The sequence below is a fragment of the Grammomys surdaster genome, unplaced genomic scaffold (genome assembly GCF_004785775.1).
Source record: "Grammomys surdaster isolate TR1022 unplaced genomic scaffold, NIH_TR_1.0 61, whole genome shotgun sequence".
Classification (NCBI taxonomy): domain Eukaryota; kingdom Metazoa; phylum Chordata; class Mammalia; order Rodentia; family Muridae; genus Grammomys; species Grammomys surdaster.
The window spans coordinates 11,778,451-11,790,102 of record NW_021604563.1 but is presented as its reverse complement, the minus strand read 5'-3'; the positions used below and the strand labels follow the sequence as shown (position 1 = coordinate 11,790,102).

At 38.6% G+C, this 11,652-nt stretch overlaps 1 pseudogene; it reads right to left on the bottom strand.

The window, feature by feature from the left end:
- Positions 1–531: 531 nt before the first annotated feature.
- Positions 532–3,301, bottom strand: LOC114635184 (annotated as a pseudogene).
- Between the last annotated feature and the right edge of the window lie 8,351 nt (positions 3,302–11,652).

Here is an 11,652-nt window from a genome sequence, read left to right as displayed (position 1 = left end):
GGACAGCCCTGCAGCCTCGGAGTGTTTCCAGCAGATTTCACAGGCAAAAGACTGAACAAGCCCTCACTCACTGAAACCTTTATGGTACTTCAACAGTGGTCTCACTGCTGGGCAAGCTTACAAACCTATAAAAGTTTAGAAGCATAATTTACATGGGTGCAAAGATTCAAGAGAAAAGGTAGAGGGAAAGTGGAAAAAAACAAACAAACAAACAACCTCTTGGGAGAGACAAGGACATTTAAAGGAACCACAGAAATGCCAACAATATTCAAACTACCTTTTTGAAAAACGAGATTTTTTTTTTTGGCTTAAAATATTTTACTCTAAATGTCAATGGAAGAATGTCACTAATACACTATGGACATCTTTGTAATGTAAATCCATGCCCCCTCCCTTTTAAACATGAGGAATTTCAACCTAGTAATTATTACAACAAATGTTACAGTCTAAAGCTCAAACACATTTTAGCAATTTTGAAATTGAATTGAGTACAAACCAAATAAAATTTACAAAAATAACAAACATTTCCACCTAGGACTGTGGGGACACTTGAGTCTTTAGCCTGGATCACAGGGCCTTCTCCTGCAGGTGCCTCTCTAAGTCATCAAGGTTGTCATCTTCAGCTTTACTCTCAGTCTCCTTCCTAGGCTCTAGTGCTGCTGCAGGCTCTTCCTGAGCTGATGTGGTGGTAGCAGCAGAAACAGCTTCAGAGGCTGAAGGAGCTGGGATGGCTATGGCCACAGCCCACAGCTTTCTACTTCATTTTTTTTTGTGTGTGTGCTTCTTCTGTTTCTTATCCTTCTTGTGTTTCTTTTTCTTCTTTTAATTCTTTTTCTTTCCACCGTATTATTGATCAGAATTCCTGTCAGGGGATCGTCTCAATGTTGGGCTTTTAGCCTTTTTGGCTGATATGGCAGATGACCAGTTTGTGGAGGGTAACTGAGACTGGACAGGAGAGAGAGGTGCTGGATGCTTTTTAGCTGCTGGATCAGGAGATCCAGAGACAGATCTGAAACTGGAAGATGAAACCCTTGTTATGGACTGAGGACTTGGTGAGACATCCTTTTTTTTTTTTTTTAATCTTTTTGGGGTCCAGAGTCCTGAAGACTCTCCTAATAGGCCTAGTACTTGGACTTGGGGGACTGCCTTCCTTGGGATGATGCTGAAGTTCCTCTTTGAACAGGGGGAAGACTTAAGGTTTGAGGAGCCAGAGGCTGTGGTGAGGGAAAATGCCTTTCTTTGGTTGTACTGACCTGGCCTCCCAGGTGGAACAGTCTGGGGAAGATCCTTTCCTTTGGTTTGAAGATAAGGAGGTTGGTGCATCTTTTCGTGACTGGGGATCTTCTTTTTTTAGGCAGTGGAGAGTGCTTTAATGGTGCTTTAATGGTTGAGATGGTGATGTCCTTTGCTTGGGAAAGGGTGGGCAAGGTGATTTTCCTCTTTTGAGGTGAGAAAGGAGAGTATCTCCTCTGGATGGGAGGAGAATATCTTCTTGGAGATGATGAGTGGTGACATGGGGGAGGAGAAGGGGTCCTTAGTCCTGGTGGTGAGGTGGGAGGGCAGAAGAGGAGGTAGGGGAGGAGGAGGGGCTGGAGAAAGAGATCATCACCTTCTGGTAGGAAGTTGGGAGGGACTTCTACTTTTAGTCACTGGCGACTGCCATTGCTTTCTCACCTGCATATGAGGGGAAGTCTCTTTTATGGTGCTTTTTAGGTGATAGAGGCACTCTCAGAAGAAGAATGTTTCTGCTGCCTGCCTTCCTCACCACCTCACTGTTCTTCACACAGGATCTTTTGGACTGCTCATTTTTCTGAGGTGGAAGAGGAGCTAGAGTCAGATGAAGACTGCTGGTTCTGTTGTCTGTATTGTCGCCTCTGCTGCACAGAATCAGCTGCATACATTTTGCTGCCTTTGTCTTCTTCAGACTCAGACAACTCCACTTTTCTAGGCTTGGATGCTGGAGAAGGTGACTCTCTTTTCTCAGTACCTTTATGTTTTGTCGCTTTACCAGAAGTTCTTCCTGGAGACAGAAACACGACTTTTTCTTTTATGGTTTGACTGCTGGGGAGTTGGGGGAATGGCAAGTTTTGGGTGGTGGAGTTGCTGGAGACGAAGGCCAGTGCCTTCGAAGTGGAGGACTTTCTGAAGGTGATAACCTACCAGTTTTCCGAGCAGGGCTGGATGTCCTCTTTGGAGGCTTCTTTGGTAGTGACCAGGAGCGAGATGAAGAGGACAAGGAGCCACTTCCAGATAGTGATGTGGAAGAATGCCTTGTCTCCTTGGAGACCTACTCCTCCTGTGCCTTGGTAGAGGAGTCATCTGTCTTGGTGGAGTTCTTCAGGGGGATGGTCATCTTCTTGGGCTTGGCCACCTTCTAGGAGAGAATGATCTTGATTGAGATCTTTTTCGCCATCTTGGTCTAGTATGAGAAGGTGATCGATATTGAGTTGGACATAGTGATTTGGAATGTGATGGAGATCTTGGTCGAGTCTTTTCCTTTTTCTTTCTGGAATTTTTTTTGGAGATGTTTCTTTTGGCTCTGGTAAAGGGTCAGGCATGGGAGCTTTCAGGATGTCACTCATAGATGTAACCTCTTATACTGAAGAGTCTTCCATTCTCACTGATGGTTCTGGGAGCTCTGGAGATTTTTCCTTTTCTGGGGCAAGAGAAGGGCTCCAGCTCCTGGTTGTGTGACAACGGGGAGATCAAGAGTGACTGTGCTTTCTCTCCTGAGAGGGGAAGATCCTCTTCTAGGGTGAGGAGATTCGGATTTGCATCTTCATGGGCTATGAGACTGCTCCCTCTTTTCTCTGCTGCTTTCTTTTTCTTCCTTATCCCTCTTATCTTTATCTTCATCTTGTTTTTTACAGATGCCAATTTTTCTTATTTAATTTATCTCTGTTTTATCTCTTCCTTCTTCAACTATAGGAAAGCAAAAGGGATTCCATCAATATTTTCTTTTGCACTTAACAGGAAGGGCCACAATTCTCTCATGAATTCTCTAGATTACTTCTCATTCAAAAATCCAGTCAGGTTGATTTGGATAACTTTGGAATTTCGGTTCTTCACTTCCAGCTGGTGGAATACAAACTCAATCACAATATCACCTTCGAATTCAAGGATCTCAGTTACTCTTTTGGTTATCCAAGGCTTTATAACCTCCAAATTTTCTTTGCTCATTTCCAACTTTTTATTTTTTTTCTTGGCATTCTGCAAATTTCAGCTGCTTGATTTTCTTCTGCTTGTTGCTGAATCGATTATCCTGCTCAGCACTTGGCCTGCAGAAGAATCCCCCTTCCATCTTGTTGTCTCTCTCAGATATCTCTCCCTATCCCCTCCTGCTTTTAATATTCTTTCTTTGTTCTGTGCATTTGGTGTTTTGATTATTATGTGACAGGAGGAATTTTATTTATTTATTTATTTTAGGCTAAATATATTTGGTGTTCTGTAAGGCTTCTTGTATGTTTATGGGCATCTCTTCATTTAGATTAGGAATGTTTTCTTCTATAATTTTGTTGAACATGTCTACTGGCCCTTTGACTTTGGAATCTTCATTTTCTTCTATACTTATTCTTAGGTTTGATCTTTTCATTGTGTTCTGAATTTCTTGAATCTTTTGAGTTAGGAAATTTTTGCTTTTTGTATTTTTCTTGACTATTGTGTCAATGTTTTCTGTGATATCTTCTGCATATGAGATTCTCCCTTCTGTCTCTTTTTTCTGTTATTGATGCTTGTATCTGTGATTCCTGCTCTCTTTTCTAGGATTTCTAACTCCAGGGTTTTCTCCCGTGTGATTTCTTTGATTTTTCTAATTCCATTTTTAGATGCTAGATGGTTTTGTTTAATTACTTCACCTCTTTCATTGTTTTTTTTTTTTCCTGTATTCTTTAAGAGATGTATATGTTTCCTCTTTAAGGGCTTCTACTTGTTTACCTGTGTTCTCCTGTATTTCCTTAAGGGAGTTATTTATATTCTTAAAGTCCTCTATCATCCAGTCTCCACAGGATGAAGGGACTCACTTCCCTCTCATTGAGGCTAAAGAGGGACAACATTTGAAACATAAATAAATAAAATAACCAACAAAAATTCATCACAAAAGGCATATATCAGCAGCAATATTTATTTATTTATTTATTTATTTATTATTTTAAAATTATAAGTACATTTTTAGTTCTCTCTTTTTAATAATTTAAATTTCTCAAATCGTAATTCATTCACACAGTGTTTATAAACACAGAAAGGCAGGATGTGGGGAAGGGAATGACACTGGAGTGTGGGTGATCAGGGGGAATACAGATATCATCAGAACTGGGTATCGGCTGAGTGAAGGTTCAGGGGACAGGTCACTATGACTCTGTCTATGACTCACTTGTCCTTATCTAAGACGGTATTGTCTGCTCAGGCTACCTATTTACAAGGTCTATGACTACTCAGGCTTGTAAATTTCCACAAAAGCTGCAAGTTTACATTAGCTTATAGCCATCTGTTTCAATGTTTTTCCACTGAGAACCAAGATTTGGTGTTAGTATACATGTATGAAAGGCCTATTGCTGATTTTAGGCCTATGGCTGATTTTAAGCCTTCAGTGTGTAAGCAGGGCTGCCCCTGACATCTCCTCCCTTCTCTAAGTATAGAAGGGCTGTAGCAATTCTAAACTTGTGAAGGTGGAGATAGAGGCCTGACCTCCAGTATTTGAAGGGGACCTTGTAATGGCTCCAGTCCCCCTGTCATTGTCCAGTGAGGCATGAGGGCCATACCCGTCCCGATGTCTTTTTACTGGAGAGGGGATACTTTTGTCATCAAACCCTATGCAGTCATGCTTGTCCCTCAGGGAACCCAGATAGATATTTTTATCTTTTATTTATATTCTCTTGCAGTGCTTATCCTCGCAGCCTATGCAAGAATTCAGATTGCCTGAAAGAGGGGGTTCTGGGTGGCCCCTCTCTACTTAGTCTAGGGTTCAGAAGTCCCCCCTTTTAGGTTGGTTGGAGATGGGTTTTGGAAACACCCTGTATAAAGTAACAATCTTATCTTGAGTCTTGTGGTCTTCCATAGCTAACTTATGTTAATATATCTGAGTAGGTTTTGCTACCAAATTATTCATCTGTTGTATCACAGAGTTAGTCCACCTATTTTAGAGCCAGAGACCAGCAGAAAAAAGCAAAAAGAACCCAAATAATGGTCCCAAGATGGGAGGAAATAGGGTTGACAACCTTGGAGAGGCTGAAAACCAATTCTTGTAACAGCCTTCATCTGTCTCCTTCTCTCTCTGATTTTTCTCAGGGCCTTCACTACCTGTTTCATGCTCTCTTTAACCCTCCTTGTCTTGTCTATGTAAAGGCAACCTTCTTCTTTAAGAGCTGTACACAGTCAAGAGCTGTACACAGCCTTTTCTATTGTAAATCAAGTCCAATAAGTATCTTTGTGATTTTAGGAAGTCTCTTCAGAGAGCGAAATGAGGGATTTCTTCAGATTAGTGATGTCAATCTCTACCTGTTTGATGTTCTTGTCAATGGCCCTTCAAAGGTCTAAGTAATGTAAGTTCGGAGGCCAGCATCTGGATTAGAACTTCTAACAGCAGATGTCACGGGTGATTCATTTTTACCTGGAAAGGAAAAAGAAGGGAATTCTCAGGGAGATTTCTCTTCCCTGGATGTAAATTGTTATTCTTCTTATTTATGGTTGGGACTGGCTTTGTGGGAGTATCTATTTTTTTTTATTAATCTTTCTGGTAGCCAGTTAGCTGTGCCTTCTGTGATATCAGACAGGCATATCAATCCTCGACTCCATAAGGGAACTGGGTCTGGTCCATTCCCTTCAAGGGTAAGAGGGTCCTTCCCCATATCTGTGGCAAAGTTTTTTTGGTCTCAGTGGTGCCAGAGGCAGTCAGCAGCAGATTTGCCATGAGCTTTCAGCTTTAGAGAGATAAAAGTGAGCAAAGCATGATGGAGAATATTTCAGGAGCACTCTTTCTGAGGAGGTTCCATTCCCCCTCTTTTGTTTTTAAAGCCAATTTTTCAGAGTTCTTGTAAAATCAGGGCAGAAGCGCCAACAGTCGCTCCTTCAACACTCAGAGAGTCATGAAGACCTTATTAAAGGATATATATATATCTATATTAAAAATCTTTTGTCAAAGGACTGCTATAGCACCACCGACAACTAATCAGGCTATATAATATATCGATTAGTAATAGCTTCTTCTACTTTTTGTGAGATTACCTCTCTTTTGTCAATTAATTGTTGAGGAAAATTAGGATTTACATCTCTCTTGAGAATATTGAACAGAGACTTAAATTCTTTTGTGGAGAGCTTAAAATAGGATCTTAGCCAATTAGCAACTTCTAGAATCATTTGAAAATATTTTTAAATAAGTAAACTCTCTCCCTCTCTCTTTTTTTTTTTGACCCTTTATCTGTGTGTGTGTTTTTTATTGGATATTATACGTATTTACCTTTCAATGTTATCTCCTCTACCATTCTTCCCCAAAACACCTTATCCCATAGCCCCTCCTCCTAATTTTTGTGAGGGTGTGCTCCAAACATCCTCCCAGTCCCATCTCCCTGCCTTCAAATTCCCACACAGTAGGGGATCCAAACTTTTGGGGACCACGGCCCTCCACTTTCAGTGAAGTCTAATAAGGTCACCCTCAATTTCCAATACAGGCAGCACCAATATTTAAATAGGTAAATGTTTTTGAAAGTAATAATAATAATAGTAGTAGTAATGTCTGCTTTCTCCCCCTCCCAAAGTCATCTATATTCTTCATGAGATGAGATTTTACATCTGAATCTTGCTTTTCAGGTGTCTTTGGGCTTGCTATGGTGGGAGAACTGGGTTCTGATGTTTCCAAGTAGCATATGTTTCTATTGCTTATGTTCTCGTCCTTGCCTCTTACCATCTATTTATCTATGGTGTTAACTAGTCTTGCTGTCTCTGACTAGAGACTGTCCCTCCTATGAATGTGGCTATGTTGGGCCTTCTTAGGCCAGACTGTGTCTGGGCATGTTAGGGAGTCTGGAGATCCTCTTCTGTGAGCCTTGATGTGTCAGCGCTCCTTGGGGTCAAGCTTTCTCTGGTTGTAGGTGGAGTGGATAGGGAGCTGGAACACAAGATCTGGGCACATAGGCAAACTGGGAGGAACCTGTATCTCTGGCTGAGTGAGAATTCTTGGGGAACCTGGGCCCCTGGGGGTCCCAGTTAGACCAGGTATTTGGGACAGGATTTGGGGCTTACCTGTGATCCTGTGTGTGTCAGAATTCCTGGGGCTCAAGCTGTCTCTGGATATGGGCAGGTTGAAGGATATTGGAGCACAGGATCCACTCCTGGGCACAAATGCAATCAGAAAGGCTAGTTCAACTTTTCTAACAATGGTTGCTTTCCAATGGAAAGTCCACTAGTCCAATAGCTTTTCAGTCTATGAGGCTGCCTATTTCAGCTGGTCTTCAGTATATGGTGGACTCTAGAAGTATGCTCTGATACTAGCAAAGGAATGGACTTTGAAGTGAGAGTGAGGACAAGTAGGCAAAGATCAAGTGTTTACTTCTTCTACATCTTTTATATAGTATGCCACCAGAAGGTGGGCCCAGATTTAAAGTGGAATTCCTCTCCTCAAAAATGCAGATTTAAGCCAGGCGTTGGTGGCTCACGCCTTTAATCCCAGCACTTGGTAGGCAGAGGCAGGCGAATTTCTGAGTTCGAGGCCAGCCTGGTCTACAGAGTGAGTTCCAGGACAGCCAGGGCTGCACAGAGAAACCCTGTCTCGAAAACCCCCCCAAAAAAAATGCAGATTTAAGGAGTATCTTCCCTTAATCAAGAAACATCACTCATAGGTATTCCCAAGGGCTTTGGTTTTAGTTATTTCTACATGTAGTCAAGGTGACAACAAAGAATTGCCATCAGATATATCACAGTCACAAGAATGATTACAATCTTTAAAAATATACTGAAATTGTACATTGACGAGAATAGGGATAAATAAGAATCATTGTACAATCTCCATAGGAATGTAAGTATGGTGAACTTTTACTAGATTGAAAATATATTTCATATTACATAACAATTTCCCTCAGATATATATCCAGAGTAAATGAATGCTAAAGCTCAAAGACACATGTGTATGTTCATCCTCATAATGGTATTGTGGTTGTTATTGTTGTTCCTTTGTTTTTGTTTTATTCTACAAGTGTGGCATGGAAGACATCCAAATACATACTGGTAGATAAATGGAAGTAAATGTGTAATACACATATAAAATAGGGGAGAATAAAAGAATTAAAGAAAAAAGAAAGAAAAGTAGGTATTGTAATACATGAAATTAAATGGAAGATTGAGTCAATTATAAAATCGAAATTGTTAAATTTAACTTACATAAAGCATGTGGAACAATCAAATATGGACAAAAAGAAAATTTAACATATCACCTTCCAGGAACTGAAGTGAATGGTAATATGGGGTATTGTGTTTACTGGATCCAGATGTGTAGTTTTACATGAAAACAGTGGGCAATAGTATTTGGGTAGTGGTGATGTTTTCTCAGAAATGATTTTTATTGCCATTGAAGTATAAGTTTAAAAACTCAGACATTAAATTTCATGCCACAAATCATTTACATAGTAACTTTAGAAATGTATAAATGCCCAGAGATTTAAAAACAACAATTAATATTACTACAAATTGAATTTGAACAGAAAAAGTAGTTTGGGACAGAATGATCTAAATACATATGGAAATATCACATTCTGAGGTTGAATTTTTACCCAAAGGAGCCATCTGCTCTAAGACTTTCAAAATTGTGTAATTGTTAGTTTCTAAGTAATTGTCATTCTCACATGGATTCAAAGCAGGCCTTCCAAACATCACAGCTTACAATAAACAACTGAACCAATTAGCATGACAGAAGGTGTATATTAGGTCGCATTTTCACAACTGAGAAAAGCTATTCAAGTAACAAGATCCAGATGCTAGCACAACCTGAAGTTCATTCTCTTCAGAAACCCTCAAATTGTATCTGATATGTAATATTTTATCCAGATGATGATTTAATGCATAAATGGTTACTTCTTTTCTGTATTTGAAATGACTAGGACACACCTGTGCAGGAAATCTGCTTGCCAGTGGCATTATAATGACAGCTGTGTGAAGATGTGGGAAATAAATTGTTTTTAAATCTCACACCCCAGACTCATTCAGACAACTTTATCTTAAAGAGCATTGAGGGGAAACATTAAGCAAGAGACTTACATTTAAACTAGTAATTTAGGTAGTATTTTAGGTAGTATAAGGAGAAAAATTTAAGCTTATTTTGATCATTAATGCCCATTTGCAATTCACAGTTCAGCAAGGATTTAATGATGACATCTCAGTTTCCTAAATGGATGAGTTCCATTTAAATCATTTTGAAACATCTTAGGTTAAACATAAAAAATGATATTCTTTACCAAAAAGAAAGGAAGGTATGTAGTTTTCACTACTATAGATAATATTAGATAACAAGAAATTTTCTGCTTTGATAGTACTAATTGGGCATAGGAACATTAGCAGCTTCAAACCCATGAACACTCATTTCAATCATTCAGGTTAGTCATTCATGCTATAGAAAAGTTTTTGGTGTGTGTGTTGTGGGGAATGGGAATGGGGTTTATCTGAGGTAATAAGAGGATGAGATGGATAATGTGAACTACCCAAACAATTCAGAGACAACAAGTACTTAAAATTTTTCCATGACTTTGGATGTTAAAGAACATTGGGAATAATCTGTGAATCACTTTTATTCTTGTCCTAGATTGACTCCTCTCTGAACATGTTGACATGTCCCAAGAATACTTGCTGAGAAAGAACCTGCTACAGGTTAAATTCACTAAATTATTCCTAGGCAATGGAATAATCTGATCCTGTCCTAAGAATTATAGATGTAAATATATAAAGTCATTATTATTCACAGAAAACCTGTTTAGCTTTCTTAAGTCTTATTATTTTTGTTGTTGTTGTTGTTGTTGCTGCTGCTGCTGCTGCTGCTGTTACTTACAGGTCATTCTAATGCAATCTGCAGATGACACATTGTAGATGATACAGGAATATATGTGTTCTTCAAATAATTTTTATGACCATAAATAAATATATTTTTTATTTCACAAGTCTTCTGAATCTTTTTTGGATGAAAAGGCTTTCTTTCCATTATCATAGTCCAGTGAGTGTTTTGAAAAGTTGAGAAGGACGTAGAAAGCATGTGTTATAGTGTACTGGTTGCACCTATTGTGTGACATTCTGAACATCATTTTTTTTTCCTAGTTAACCAGGCCTTGTTAATCAGACATTGTTGGTTTGCACACTGATATTTCAACTTGTAGTTTAATTCTCAAAGTACTTGAATGAATTTTACTCACTCAACAATACTAATCATGTGATTTAGGCATAAAATTATATTCATTTTGAAAGCATAAAACATATAAGATGGTTATTCTCACAGATTTCAATTTATTGGAGAATATTCAAAGTCAATTCTTTCAATTTGAGACTACTGAGCGCTAGTTGTTAGAACATCCTAAAGAAACAATATAAAGGAAAGGCATATTCTTCTACGTTATATGAGAAAGTAAGGCAAAAGTGTAAAACATTATTGAGTTACTAAGTTCATGTATGTTATACTGGATAAGAAATGATTGAGGATAGAACGATTGTTTAAAAGTAACCTGGCAAAGCAAAGTTGTTCCATTGAATGAAAAAATATACGTGAGTAAAAAGATCAATATTATCAAGAATAGAAAGTTAGACAATATTAGAAGTGAAAGAAGCTTTCTTCACAAATACAAATGCTAATCTTCATCCCTGTGAAGGGACTGAAATTTTTTAACTACAAAAAAAGCCTCATCAGGTTTTAAATATTTAGTCTCACTTCAAAAGACAGAAATTATGCCTAGTAATGTTAACTGGGCTAATAACCTACATCTAGGTAAAACATAGGCCTTAGGGATGAGCTTACTATCTTTATCATGTAAGTGGAACCTTATTAAAGTTTATATTATTTACTCATCCTTTATACTTGAAGATTAGTGTATCTCTCATCTTTTATAAGAAAAGGTCCATTGAGCAGTAAATGATTAATACAGAGACCTACAACTGGTCAAAGTGCAAACAATAAGAAACTGTGAACTGCTCAGCTTTAAATGAAACATCTTGATCACATCTGTACCTACCAAGTCCCAGTGATCATCATAATAGAGAGGCCAGAAAGACTAAAAGCTAGTGGGAGTAGAGCCCTAGCTTGTTTTTTTATTGCTGTGATAACACCAGAGATAACTCGATGGTGAAAGGCAAGCAAAAGAACCTAAGAGAGGTGTTAGAATTATGCCAATATGAACTCTCAATTCTGAACATCTATGCTCCAAATGCAAGGGCACAAACATTTGTAAAAGAACCTTTACTAAAGCTTAAAGCATACATTTCAACTCACACAATAGTAGTGGGATAATTCAACCTTCATCAATGGAAATAGAAAATGAACAGAAAGACAGTGAAACTAACAGAAGTTATCAAACAAATGGATTAAACATTTAACATCAACAGATACAAGAAGATTGATATAATCCCATGTATCCTATCAGATTACCACAGACTAAGGCTGCTCTTCAATAACAACAACAACAACAACAACAA